This window comes from Lepus europaeus, chromosome 5 (genome assembly GCF_033115175.1).
Source record: "Lepus europaeus isolate LE1 chromosome 5, mLepTim1.pri, whole genome shotgun sequence".
Lineage (NCBI taxonomy): Eukaryota > Metazoa > Chordata > Mammalia > Lagomorpha > Leporidae > Lepus > Lepus europaeus.
Window position 1 is genome coordinate 104286756 of NC_084831.1, and position 11561 is coordinate 104298316.

Genomic DNA, 11561 nt, shown 5'->3' on the forward strand with positions numbered 1-11561 from the left:
TGAGGGGAAAGGAGAGGTGGGAGTAGGACCTCAGGCCCAGCCCAGGGCAAAGAGGTCCTGCTCCTGCTGGCACCAGGTACAGCCAGCTCGGGGCAGCTGGCAAGTCTGTGGCTTTCTTTCTCCCTCAGAAAGACAGCAAGGTGGAGGGTCAGCAGCCGTCCCTTCTGCTACAGTAATGGGAATGAAAATGGCACCCTCAGAGCCACCTCTGCGTTAATCAGAGGCCCTGGGTAACTGCCTGCCAAGCATTTCTTGGGCTCCGATTGTAAGCACACATGTACGTCTTGCTCCCTGTGCTTAACATCATGGGGTCAGCACTGACGCTATGGCGCAGGTTAGGCTGCCGCTTGCACCGGCAGCTTCCCATATCAGAGCACTGGTTCAATCTGGGCTGCTCTGCTTTCCATCCAGCGCCCAGTGAATGCTCCTGGGAAAGCAGCAGAGGATGACCCAAGTGCTTGTGCCCCTGCCACCCTACAAGAGGGACCCAGACGGATCTTCAGGCTCCTGGCTTTGACCTGGCCCAGTCCCAGTTGTTGCAGTCATTTGAAGATTGAACCAGTAGATGGAAGAGTCTCTCCCCACCCCCATACCTTGGTCTGTACTCTGCAAAGGAGTGCCTCCATTCCTTCCCTCAGAGGGCACACCCCCTAGAGCTGGGGTGGAGCAAGGCAGAATAGTGCGCTTGACAAAAATCAGAGGCTGACTCAGAATGGAGAGGGCCTTGTGAAATGGAATTTGCTGATGACAGAATGAAGGAGGACTTGCTGCTCCAGCTGCTGGGAGTGCTGGCAGTGGACAGCCTGCAGCTGTCAGTGGCTCATGGATTTCCTCAACCACAGAGTGCTGCCTTGCCCAAACTCATGCTTCTCTCCACAGTGGCCCATCCAATGCCTGAACAATGAAGAAATTCAACTGTGCAGCCATCTCAGCCCATCTTGGGAGAACTCCAAAGGGGCATTCTAATGCCAGTGCTCCCCTTGAGGTCAGCTGAGACTGTGACTGGGTCTTCACTGCCACTCCATTTTCTCTTCTTCCTAATTCCAATTGTTTCCCTTCACTTCTGCAGGTGTCCATCTCCAAGTCACTCCTTAAGGAACCCCTTGCATGCTGAGCTGACTCCAAGTTCACTTCCCAGGGATCTCACTGTTAGAAAGTCAGATGGGTGGACTTCCATTAGGGACCCATTCCAGGGGTAGGGAGGTAGGACATGGGATCTGGGAAAGACTAGTTTGATTGGGGTATGGAGAAATGAGCTAGAGCAGGGGGGGGGGTGGAGTCAAGGAGACAGGCTGGGAGGCTGAGATGTGAAGAGGAGCTGGACCAGGGTGATGGCCAAGGAGGAAGAGAATCTGCTAGCCAATGTGATGGAGGAGGGAAGGGTAGGACCTGGTAGATGATTTTCAGAGAGAGAAAAGGCAAAGAACAAAAGGTTTCTGTTCATGTTTTTAAGCTATCACATTACCAAAATAATAAGATTGTTCGTATGGAAGGGTTGCGCTAAATTCTGTCTTGGGCTTGAGTTAACAACAAAATGTCCAAGTGGAGCTATCTTATGAGCAGTTGTGTGTACAAAATTAGAGGGTGAGTAAGAGATCAGGATGGGAGAGGCTGATTTGGGAGCTGTGTCAGATTGTGTTTTCCAAAGATGGCTAAGTGGTGTCTTTGGTCTCCTTTGCTCTCCCACACTATGCACTGGTCTCCACCTTCAGCAAGCAGTAGAGTCCAGTTCCTCTCCCCTTGATCTGGACAGGCTTGTGATCACACCAAGAGAGCACAGGAGAAGGGGTGTTGTGTGACTTCTGAGATCGGGTCAGAAAATCCTATGCAATTCTGCGTGATCCTCTTGGAATGAAGCCAGAAGCCATGTAAGGAGTTAGACTACCCTCAAACTACTCTACTGGAGAGGTTGTGTGGAGTGACAGCTGGCATCAGTTACCAACCATAGAATTGAATTGTCTTGGATATTCAGTACAGATGAGATGACTGAAGCCTCAACCAATATCAGACAGCAAAAATGCCGTGACCTCAAACGGGAACTAACCAGCACTGTCCCCAGACTTATGGCCCATGATTGTTTTAAAGCACTAAGCACTGGGTGAGTTGCTCTGTAGTGATAATGAAGATGACAGGGTCACCAATAGAGAGGATAACAGGATCTCATCATTGGTTTCTGCAGAATAACCTCCCAACCTCTGTCTATCCCACCCTACCCCGCCTCATCACCATCTACCTTCCACTTGGCTCTCAGGGACCCTTTTTAAGTAGTTCCTATATAGTCTTATCAAATTACTCCCTTTTTGAAAATTTGCCATGGCTCCAAATGGCCAGCAAAGGTCTTCAAATTTCAGTGTACGTAATATTCGTACTATGTGATGATTGATTTTGTGTCCATTTGACTGGGCTGGGCTACAGGATCCCCAGCTATTTGACTAAATACTGTTCAGGGTGTGTTCCTGCTGCCTAACTACTTGAGCAGACCACAGGGTTTTTTTTTTTTTTTTTATGCCTTCATACTTGGTTCATGAAAACTTCACTCTTCTTGGGTCTCAAGCCTACCAGCTTTTAGAGTAGAACTCCCATCATCAGCTCCTTTGGTTCTCACTCTTGCTGTCTGCCAATCTTGGGACTTCTCAGCCTCTATAATAGTGTGAGATAATGCCTAATAATAAGCCATGTGCAGATAGCTGGTGTGGCCTACCACATATACCATATGGATGGTATAAGTCATAGGCATAAATATGGCATTCTCCTATTGGTTCTCAGGGGAACCCTAACACAGGTGGGGTTCAGGAATTTGTTTTTTAAAACAAGGTCCTCAGGTAGTTTTGATTTGATCCTGATATGGGTTGGCAAACTTTAATCTACCTGATACAGTCCTTCACAACTCAATATTCCACTACCCCTTTTGTTAAACATAAAAATCTCACCACCTTCCTCGAGAGGACAATGGCTCTGCAGTAGAAACTCTGTAGCTTCTATATTATCTCCTAGCTTTCCTAGTCTGAATGTTAATTTCTATAATTTGTATTATGAAAACAGTAACTTTAACTTCTTTCTTGATTCATAAATGTATAAAATTAAGTCTATAAATTAATATTTTATGTGATACGGGTTTAAATATGCATGCACATAAAATTTATAAATTAAATAGTAACTGGAGGAAAAGATAATTTTCAGATGAACATTATTCCCATCACCACCCACTCCCCCAGAGAATCTGAGACTCTGCCCCACTGTGTTGAAAATGTCTCCTTTAGCCAGCAAGGTCTTCCTGAAGCTACTTTTTGTACTCTTTCTCTGCCTAGAAGTTGTTTTGTTCTTTTGAAAAACATTTATTAAAGATTTTGTGGGGCTGGCGCTGTGGCATAATAAGTTAAGCCTCTGCCTGTGGCACTGGCATCTCATATGGTTTGAGTTCTGCTGCTCTACTTCCAATCTAGCTCCCTGCTAATGTGCCTTGGAAAGCAGTAGAAGATGGCCCAAGTCTCTGGGCACCTGCACCCACATGGAAGATCTGGAAGAAGCTCCTGGCTTCAGATTTGCCCAGCTCCAGCCATTGAGGCCATCTGGGAAGTGAAGCAGTGGATGGAAGATCTCTCAGTTTCTGTCTCTCCTGCTTTCTCTGTAACTCTGCCTTTCAAATAAAATAAATAAATCTTAAAAAAAAAAAAAGAAAGATTTTGCACGTGCAAGGCTTGCATTTTGCAATGTATCCTCTCCCCTGTAGAGAAATGCTTGCTTCTTTCTCTGGGGCCCACAGGCTCCACGGCAGTCTCCCCACTCCGTGATCCAGTTAGCTATCTATTTGCTGGACTCCAGCTTCTTCCATCAGGGCCTGTTCATCTGTGAAGCCCAGTCACTGGCACAGTGCCTGATACCCGGTAGGGACTCAATTAATGTGGATGAATGAGTTAAGAAACGAATGATGATAGCCCACTGCCTGCCACATCACAAATGACCGGTAAATACTGCTTGAAATGAAACTGAACTGAATGTGCAGGTCACAGGAACAGAGAGGATTTCCAGAAGAAGGGGCTGTCGGACGCTGTCTGAAAACGATACCGAAAAATCGTGGAGAATGAGCATGCGGGGAAAAACAAAATGAAACGTTGGACTTGACAAACAGGAAGTTAATGTCAAATCTTAGAATAAATAGCGATTCATAAAATGTTTATCATGAAACCCACAAGTGAAGAGCAGTATTTATTCACTGCTTAAATTTTTTTTTTCTTTAAAAAAAAAATATTTTATCGACTTATTTGCAAGGTAGAACTAAAGACATAGAGAGAGGTCTTCCATCTGCTGGTTCACTTCCCAACTGGCCGCAATGACCAGAGCTGGGCAGATCCGAAGCCAGGACCAGGAGCTTCTTCCAGGTCTCCCACGCAGGTGCAGGGGTCCAAGCACTTGGGCCATCTTCTACTGCTTTTCCAGGCCATAGCAGAGAGCTGGATGGGAAGAGGAGCAGCCCAGACACGAACCGGCGCCCATGTGGGATGCTGGCACTGCAGGCAGAGGCCTTACTTGCTATGCCACAGTGCCGGCCCCCGCTATTACAGGATTCGGCTCCCTGAATTCATGCGGACATTTAAACCCCAAAGTCTTACGCTAATGGTAATGGATGTTAATGGTTGATAGATTCGGGTGGAGGCTGGATTCAGTTGTGGTGTTTTAGAGTGGGGCCTTTGGAAAGCAATTGGATAGGATTAGGTCGCTAGAGTGTAGCTACATGATGAAATGATGATGGCTTTATCAAGAGAGACACACGGATATAGAGGAAGAGTGTACTTCCTGTGTCTGTTCCTTAGCTTCCAGATTACCATGTGGTCGCTGCTCCACATCCTCTTGTTGCTCCATATCACCAGTTGCCTGAACCCATGGGGCTACTGGATCTTGTACTGTGAACCTCCAAAAGGTGAGCCAAATAAACCTCCTTCCTTCCTGAGTAAGCTTACTCAGGTATTTTAGTTAAAGTAGTGGAGTCATACAGAAAATTGACACTGAGGAGTGGGGTTGTTACTACTAATTATACCTGAAGATGTGGAAGAGTATTTGGAATTGCTTTATGGAAAAGGTTGGGAGTGTGGAGTTGGGGCTAGAGAAAGTTTAGAATGCTGCAAGCAGAGGACTATGGGTGATTCTGGTGAGAGCTTTGAAGACCAGAATGCTGGTAGAAATGTAGACAGTAAAGGCCATGCTGATGAGTTTTCAGATGCGAATGAGGATCCCATTGAGAACTAGACTAAAGGCCACCTTGCTTCACTGTGGCAGGGAACCTGGCTGTGTTGTGTCCTTGTCCTGACTGTGGGAGGCTAAATTGAAGATGGTGGACTGGTTGGTTTAAACGGCGGAGGTGATTCCAAGGCAGCAAAGTGTTCAGGCTGTAGTGTGACTGGCTGCTGTTAGTAAGCTCTACAGTGGGGGCCGGCGCCATGGCCACTTGGTTAATCCTCTACCACCAGCAACCCACATGGGCACCGGGTTCTAGTCCCAGTTGCTCCTCTTCCAGGCCAGCTCTCTGCTGTGGCCCAGGAGGGCAGTGGAGGATGGCCCAAGTATTTGGGCCCCTGCACCCGCATGGGAGACCAGGAGAAGAACCTGGCTCCTGGCTTCGGATCAGCATAGTTCTGGCCGTAGCGGCCATTTGTGGGGTGAACCAACAAAAGGAATACCTTTCTCTCTGTCTCTCTCTCTCACTGCCTAACTCTGCCTGTCAAATAAATTTAAAAAAAAAAAAAAAAAAGTAAGCTCTACAATGAGAATCGGGAGCAAATGGGAGAAGAGCAGAAAGATTTGGCAAATTCACAGCCTGACCAGGGAAGTAAGGAAGAATAGCCTCCTTCAGGACGGGAAAGTGATGTGGAGAAACTACTTGTTAAAGAGATTAGGTTAAATAAAACAAAGCCATGTGTTAACTTGCAAGACAATGGGAGAAAGACTCTGAAAGCATTTCAAAGATCTTAGAGGCAGCCCCTCCATCACAATCTCAGGAGAGGGCCAGAAATGGAAATCTATTCCAAAGACCTTCCAGGGCAGAATTCTTTCTGGAAAGCACCCCAGGGCACCCTGCTTGCCCAGGTAAGCTCCTGATCGTGGCTTGCTGGCAGCTGCTGCAGCCAGAGTTCAAGCAAGCCCTGCTGGGACTCATGCTGGGCCAGATCTTGGCATCAATCATGTGTTGATGGTTTCATGGGCGCGTGGAATGTGAGCGATGAAATCATGGCAGCTTTCACTGAGAATTCAGAGTGAAGCCTGGGAGGTTAGGCAGGGATGTTGGAAGTCAGGCTTCAGGGTGGGAGTCCCTGCATGGAGTGAAGTGTAGTGAAGCAAGACTCAAGAAAAGTAGAGGGGTCAGGAGTGTGAGACGGCACCCTCCCGGGAAAGCTGCCAGCAATGTGCCAGGAAGCCTGGGAATGCTGTAGATACACTGGTATGCAACCTGAGAGAATGCCATGTGGGAAGAGACCATGCAAACCATGGAGGCATGGAAGCCTCCACTTAGATTTCAAAGTATGTTTTGGACAAACCAGGGGCCCAGAGAGAGACTGGTTGTTGGGGTGGAGTCACTGCAAACAGCCTCCACAGGGCAATGCCAACAACAGTGTGAGCTCAGAGCTGCTGCAGAGAGTCCTCACCACGGCAATGCCTAGTGGAGCTGCAGAGATGAGACTTCAGCTTTTTTTTTTTTTAAGATTTGTTTATTTATTTGAAAGGCAGTTACAGAGAGGCAAAGAGAGAGAGAGAGAGAAAGTCTTCCGTTCACTGGTTCATTCCACAAATGGCTGCAATGGCTGGAACTGGGCCTATCCGAAGCCAGGAGCCAGGAGCTTCTCCCAGGTCTCCCACCCAGGTGCAGGTGCCCAAGCACTTGGGCCATCTTCTACTGCTTTCCCAGACCATAGCAGAGAGCTGGATCGGAAGTAGAGCAGCAGGGACTCAAACTGGAGCCCATATGGGATACTGGCACTACAGGTGGTGGCTTTACCTGCTATGCCACAGCACCAGCCCTGAGACTTCAGCTTTTTAAGTACTAAAGCATGGACTTGACCAGCAAACCTGTAGGGGTGGTGCTGCCCCATGCCCTTAGGAGACCAGCTCTCAACACAGAGTGCCCACGATGCCAGACTTGGAGCTTTAGGATTTAATGTTTGCAATGCTGGATTTTGGCCCTAAAAATCATAGCATTTTGATCCTGGCTTTCCCAAAACTCACATCCTTGTCACATACAACAATCATTTGCATGAGTTGTATGATGGAACTGTGTGTTGAGCTGTGGGATGTGCCTTTCTTTCACTGTATGTGTCACAGTTGCAATTTCACATTTGTGAAATAATGGCTTACAGTTTAGTGCATTTGATTCCTGTTTGTCTACTCTGAAGTCTTCTTAGGGATAGGACTGCATGACTTGTTAGTCGTCACATTATCCACAGTTCTTAGCATTCTGCCAGGCAAACAACTGGCGCACAAAGAGAGCCTGTTATGGGAGGCTTCAGTGTGGTCAGGCAAGGTTGCCCTGAGAAGGTCACCTGGAGCTGATGGCACCTGTTGCTCTGAAGCATCTGTCGCTCTGAAGCACCTGTCGTCGAGATCCAGAGAAAACCCAAGGCCTCACTAGCCTAACACCCGCTGTGGCCATGTTCTTTACCCTCTGACTCCAAGTTTGTTCTCTGTATCTGGGAACTTCAAAGCTTGGAGGGATCATAGAAGTTATCACCCTCTGTAATTGTCTGCAAGAAATCCTTCAATATCTCTGAAAACCTCTCAGGAGTCAATTCATTCTATTCCTCAGTTACATTAATTATTTGAATCTCAGCAACTACTCTTTCATCCTGAACCCAAGCTTCTGGGGTCTTTGGAACTTAAACCTCACAACTCACCCAAAACATTTTCTCCTCAGAGTTTCGGTTATCAGAGAGGTTAAGTGCCATGCCCAAGGTTCACAGCAGAGGAATTTAGGGCACTCTTTACAGAACATTGCTGGGAATCCTATATGGTGCATTCTGTATTGCCTGGACTGTTATAGGAACACAGATAGCTTCCTTGACTTCTCCAGTCTGTGCTAGAGGTTTCCTTTCCTAAACATTTACACTTGACTTTTAAAATTTTGTAATTATTTATTAATTTTAAGTGTATGTAGGTTATATTCTCATCTAAATAAATTCTGGCTAAGGGTCATGTCATATAATTTTCTCTCTGTAATTTCAATATCCTGAGCACATAGAATATGTTTAATAAAGATTGATTCATTGATTGGTTAAATGAACTCAGGGTTTTTAAATGTTATGAAAATTCTGCTTATACTCATGTGCATAAATATAAATATTTTCAGAAATCCACTTTTCCCTCCTGGATAGTTTCTTGCTGTTGTGAGAGGTTAGATTTCCCTCACAATGGGTCTCTTCTGGATAGCATTGAGGGTACAAAGATAGCTTCTGAGATCTCAGAAGTTGATGGCATTTGTGTGACAGACTTCAGGTGCTAAATACTCCCAGAAATATTTGCATCTACCACCCTTTCTCCATTTGAAACACAGTTGGTGGTAGAAACACTCATATTCTGTCAATTTAATCACCATCCGGTTTGTATAAGTGGGTGGAATTTGAGATGTGAAAAATAGGAAGACTGCATGGAATACACTATCAAGAGCTCAGTAAATTGGAATCTCCACCAGACTCAGAGAACAGCCAGAGGATTTTGCCTAATACCCAATAATTGAGTATCCCTGAGTCCCCAACTCCTTTGCAAGACATATGATTTTTCACCTCCAAACTACCTACAATCGAATGAAATACTCTCTTGTGGTTGCCATAAACTCCTGAGGTTAAAGTGCCTTTGTTAAAGCAGGCAAATACAAACATAGTCTATGGTATTAGTGATCTATGAATTGTCTCTACCATTTGCTTTCAAAAATTTCTGTTAAAGTACTACATCCTGTGGTTTGAACAGGATTTGGCTCTTCAAATTCATGCAGATGTTCAGACCCCAAGGTGAAAACTTGCTCCAGTTATGGTGTGTGAAGGTGGGAGCTTTGAGAAGGGATCAGAAAGGATTAGATTGCTTTGCAATCAAATGGTGATGGCATCACAAGGAGACCACACAGAGGGCAAATGATGAGTGTGCATCCTGTGTCCGATGCTTTTTTCTGGCTTGCCTACCTTCCAGTCTCCCTGGATGCCCTGACCCAATAGGGCTGCCCACTCTTGGACTGTGGACCACCAAATCTATAAGCCAAAAGTCTTCTTCCTTCCTAAGAAGCTCCTCTCAGGTATTTTTGTGAAGAAATGAAAAGCTGACTAATTCCCACCTGTTCACAACAAAGAAGAGAATGGCTTTTGGCTAGGCAACAAGTAGTTCACCCATAATATGTAAGGATTATGGGGGGGAAATCCTCCAGAATATACATATTCTTCTCAAATACTTATGAGTGCAGTGGAGGATGGCCCAGGTCCTTGGGCCCTGCACCCGCATGGGAGACCAGGAGAAGCACCTGGCTCCTGGCTTCAGATCAGTGCAGTGTGCCGGCCACAGCAGCCATTGTGGGGTGAACCAACGGAAAAGGAAGGCCTTTCTCTCTGTCTCTCTTTCTCACTGTCCACTCTGCCTGTCAAAAAAAAAAAATACTTATAACATGTATTGAATTTAAGCCTCACTTTCTTTAACTGAACAAAGGGTATTATAAGCCTACCTGGGGTAGTTGTGACGGTGAAGTAAACCAATGTAAGGAAAGTTTCAGCAGATTGCCTGACATATAGCATATGCTCAATAAAGGCTGGTTTTATTTAATCATCTATTGATGAGTGGATCATGTAACACAATTTGTTCACATTCCTGCTAATGGGAAGGAGAAGCTGCTCAAGAGCCACATTTCCAGGACCATCAAGGACGCAGTGGCTGCAATGAGGCAGTGGCCTGAGCTCTGACCAGTGCCTTGCAGGTTTATATGCTGGTCTGCGGAGTCACAGAATTATAGGACTTATTGGGGGTGGATTCCATCCAGAGAATCTAGGACTCCCAAATGGTCCCACTGCTGTTCTCCTTTGACTCTGTTGCCTCTTTCACAATCGCCACAAAGGACTATAATTAGCCTGAGTCTTAGTTTCCTAATCTGTGATTAGTATAATCTACTGGTCCTGATTCATATGATTACTATGAGGATCAAATTAGATAACACAAGTGAAATTATGTCATGACATGTTTTAACTGAATCCTACTAAGCACCGTAAGCTACATGCATTTGTCATGTAATTCATCCAGTGGGCAGGCAGAAGAGACTACTGGTTGGCTCAAATTATCTGTCCCCATTCCCGACTTTTTCTTATAAGTAAGATCTCTGATTTTTCGGCTGACTAAAATAAATTTTAAAAATGTACTCTGTAGCTCCCTCCCCGCCGCAGTTCATTGTGTGTATTTTTGCCAATGAACTATTATTGGAATGTTAGTGGGTTGCTTCCAGGTGGTTTGCTTTTTTTCTTCTTTTTTAAGATTTATTTGAAAGGGAGAGCTACAGAGAAAGAGAGGGAGAGAGCAAGATCTTCCATTCACTGGTTCACTCTCCCAAACAGCTGCAAAGGCCAGGCCTGGGCCAGGCCAAAGCCATGAACCCAGAACTCCAATCCAGATCTCCCACGTGGATGGCAGGGGCAGTCCTTGGGTCACCTTATGCTGCTTTCCCAGGAACAGTAGCAGAGAGCTGGATTGGAAATGGAGCAGCCTAGACTAGAATCTCTACTCATAAGGGACACCAGAGTAGTAGGTGGCAGCTTAGCCTACTGTGTCACAATGCCAGCTCCCCAGGAGGTGTTTTAAAAGGAAGAGAGCATGCTGTTGGCCTACCCCTCTTCCCTGTTGTCTGATTAGAATGCTTATAATGGCTGGCCCTTGTAAAGCTATATCAGGTCGTGAGGCAGCATCAGGATTACAGAGCAGCAAAATAGATGGAAATGACCAGTTTGAATGTTTTCTGAACCATTTGGACTAAGTTGAAGGTACATTTTGCCCTTAAATATTTTAGCATGTGTTTCTGCAATCAGGCATTCTCTTAATAACCACAGTACAATGATCAAAATCAGAAAATATAACATCAGTACAATACTATTAACTAATTCACCATATGAGGAGGCTTCAAAAAGTTTATAGAAAGTGGAATTAAAAGAGAAGTTTTTGGAGCCAGTGTTGTGGCACAGCAGGTTAGGCTGCCACTTATGACACTGACATCCCATGTGAGAATGCCCAGTCAAGTCCCAGCTGCTCTGCTTCCAGTCCAGCTCCCTGCTATCGGAAGGGAGTAGAAGATGGTAGAGTGCTTGGCCCCTTGCCACCAACAGGAGAGACCAGGATGGAGTTCTTGACTCCTGGCTTTGGCCTGGCCCAGATCTGGCTGTTGAGGCCATTTGGGGAGTGAACCATGAGAATGGAAAAATCTCTCTATGTCTGTCTGTCTGTCTTTCTCTATGGTTCTGCCTTTAAAATAAACAAACACATAAATCTTTTTAGAAATATTGAAAAATAAGTAAAACATGTTTATTTTGGTGCAAAAATTTTTGAAATTCATGCATAGT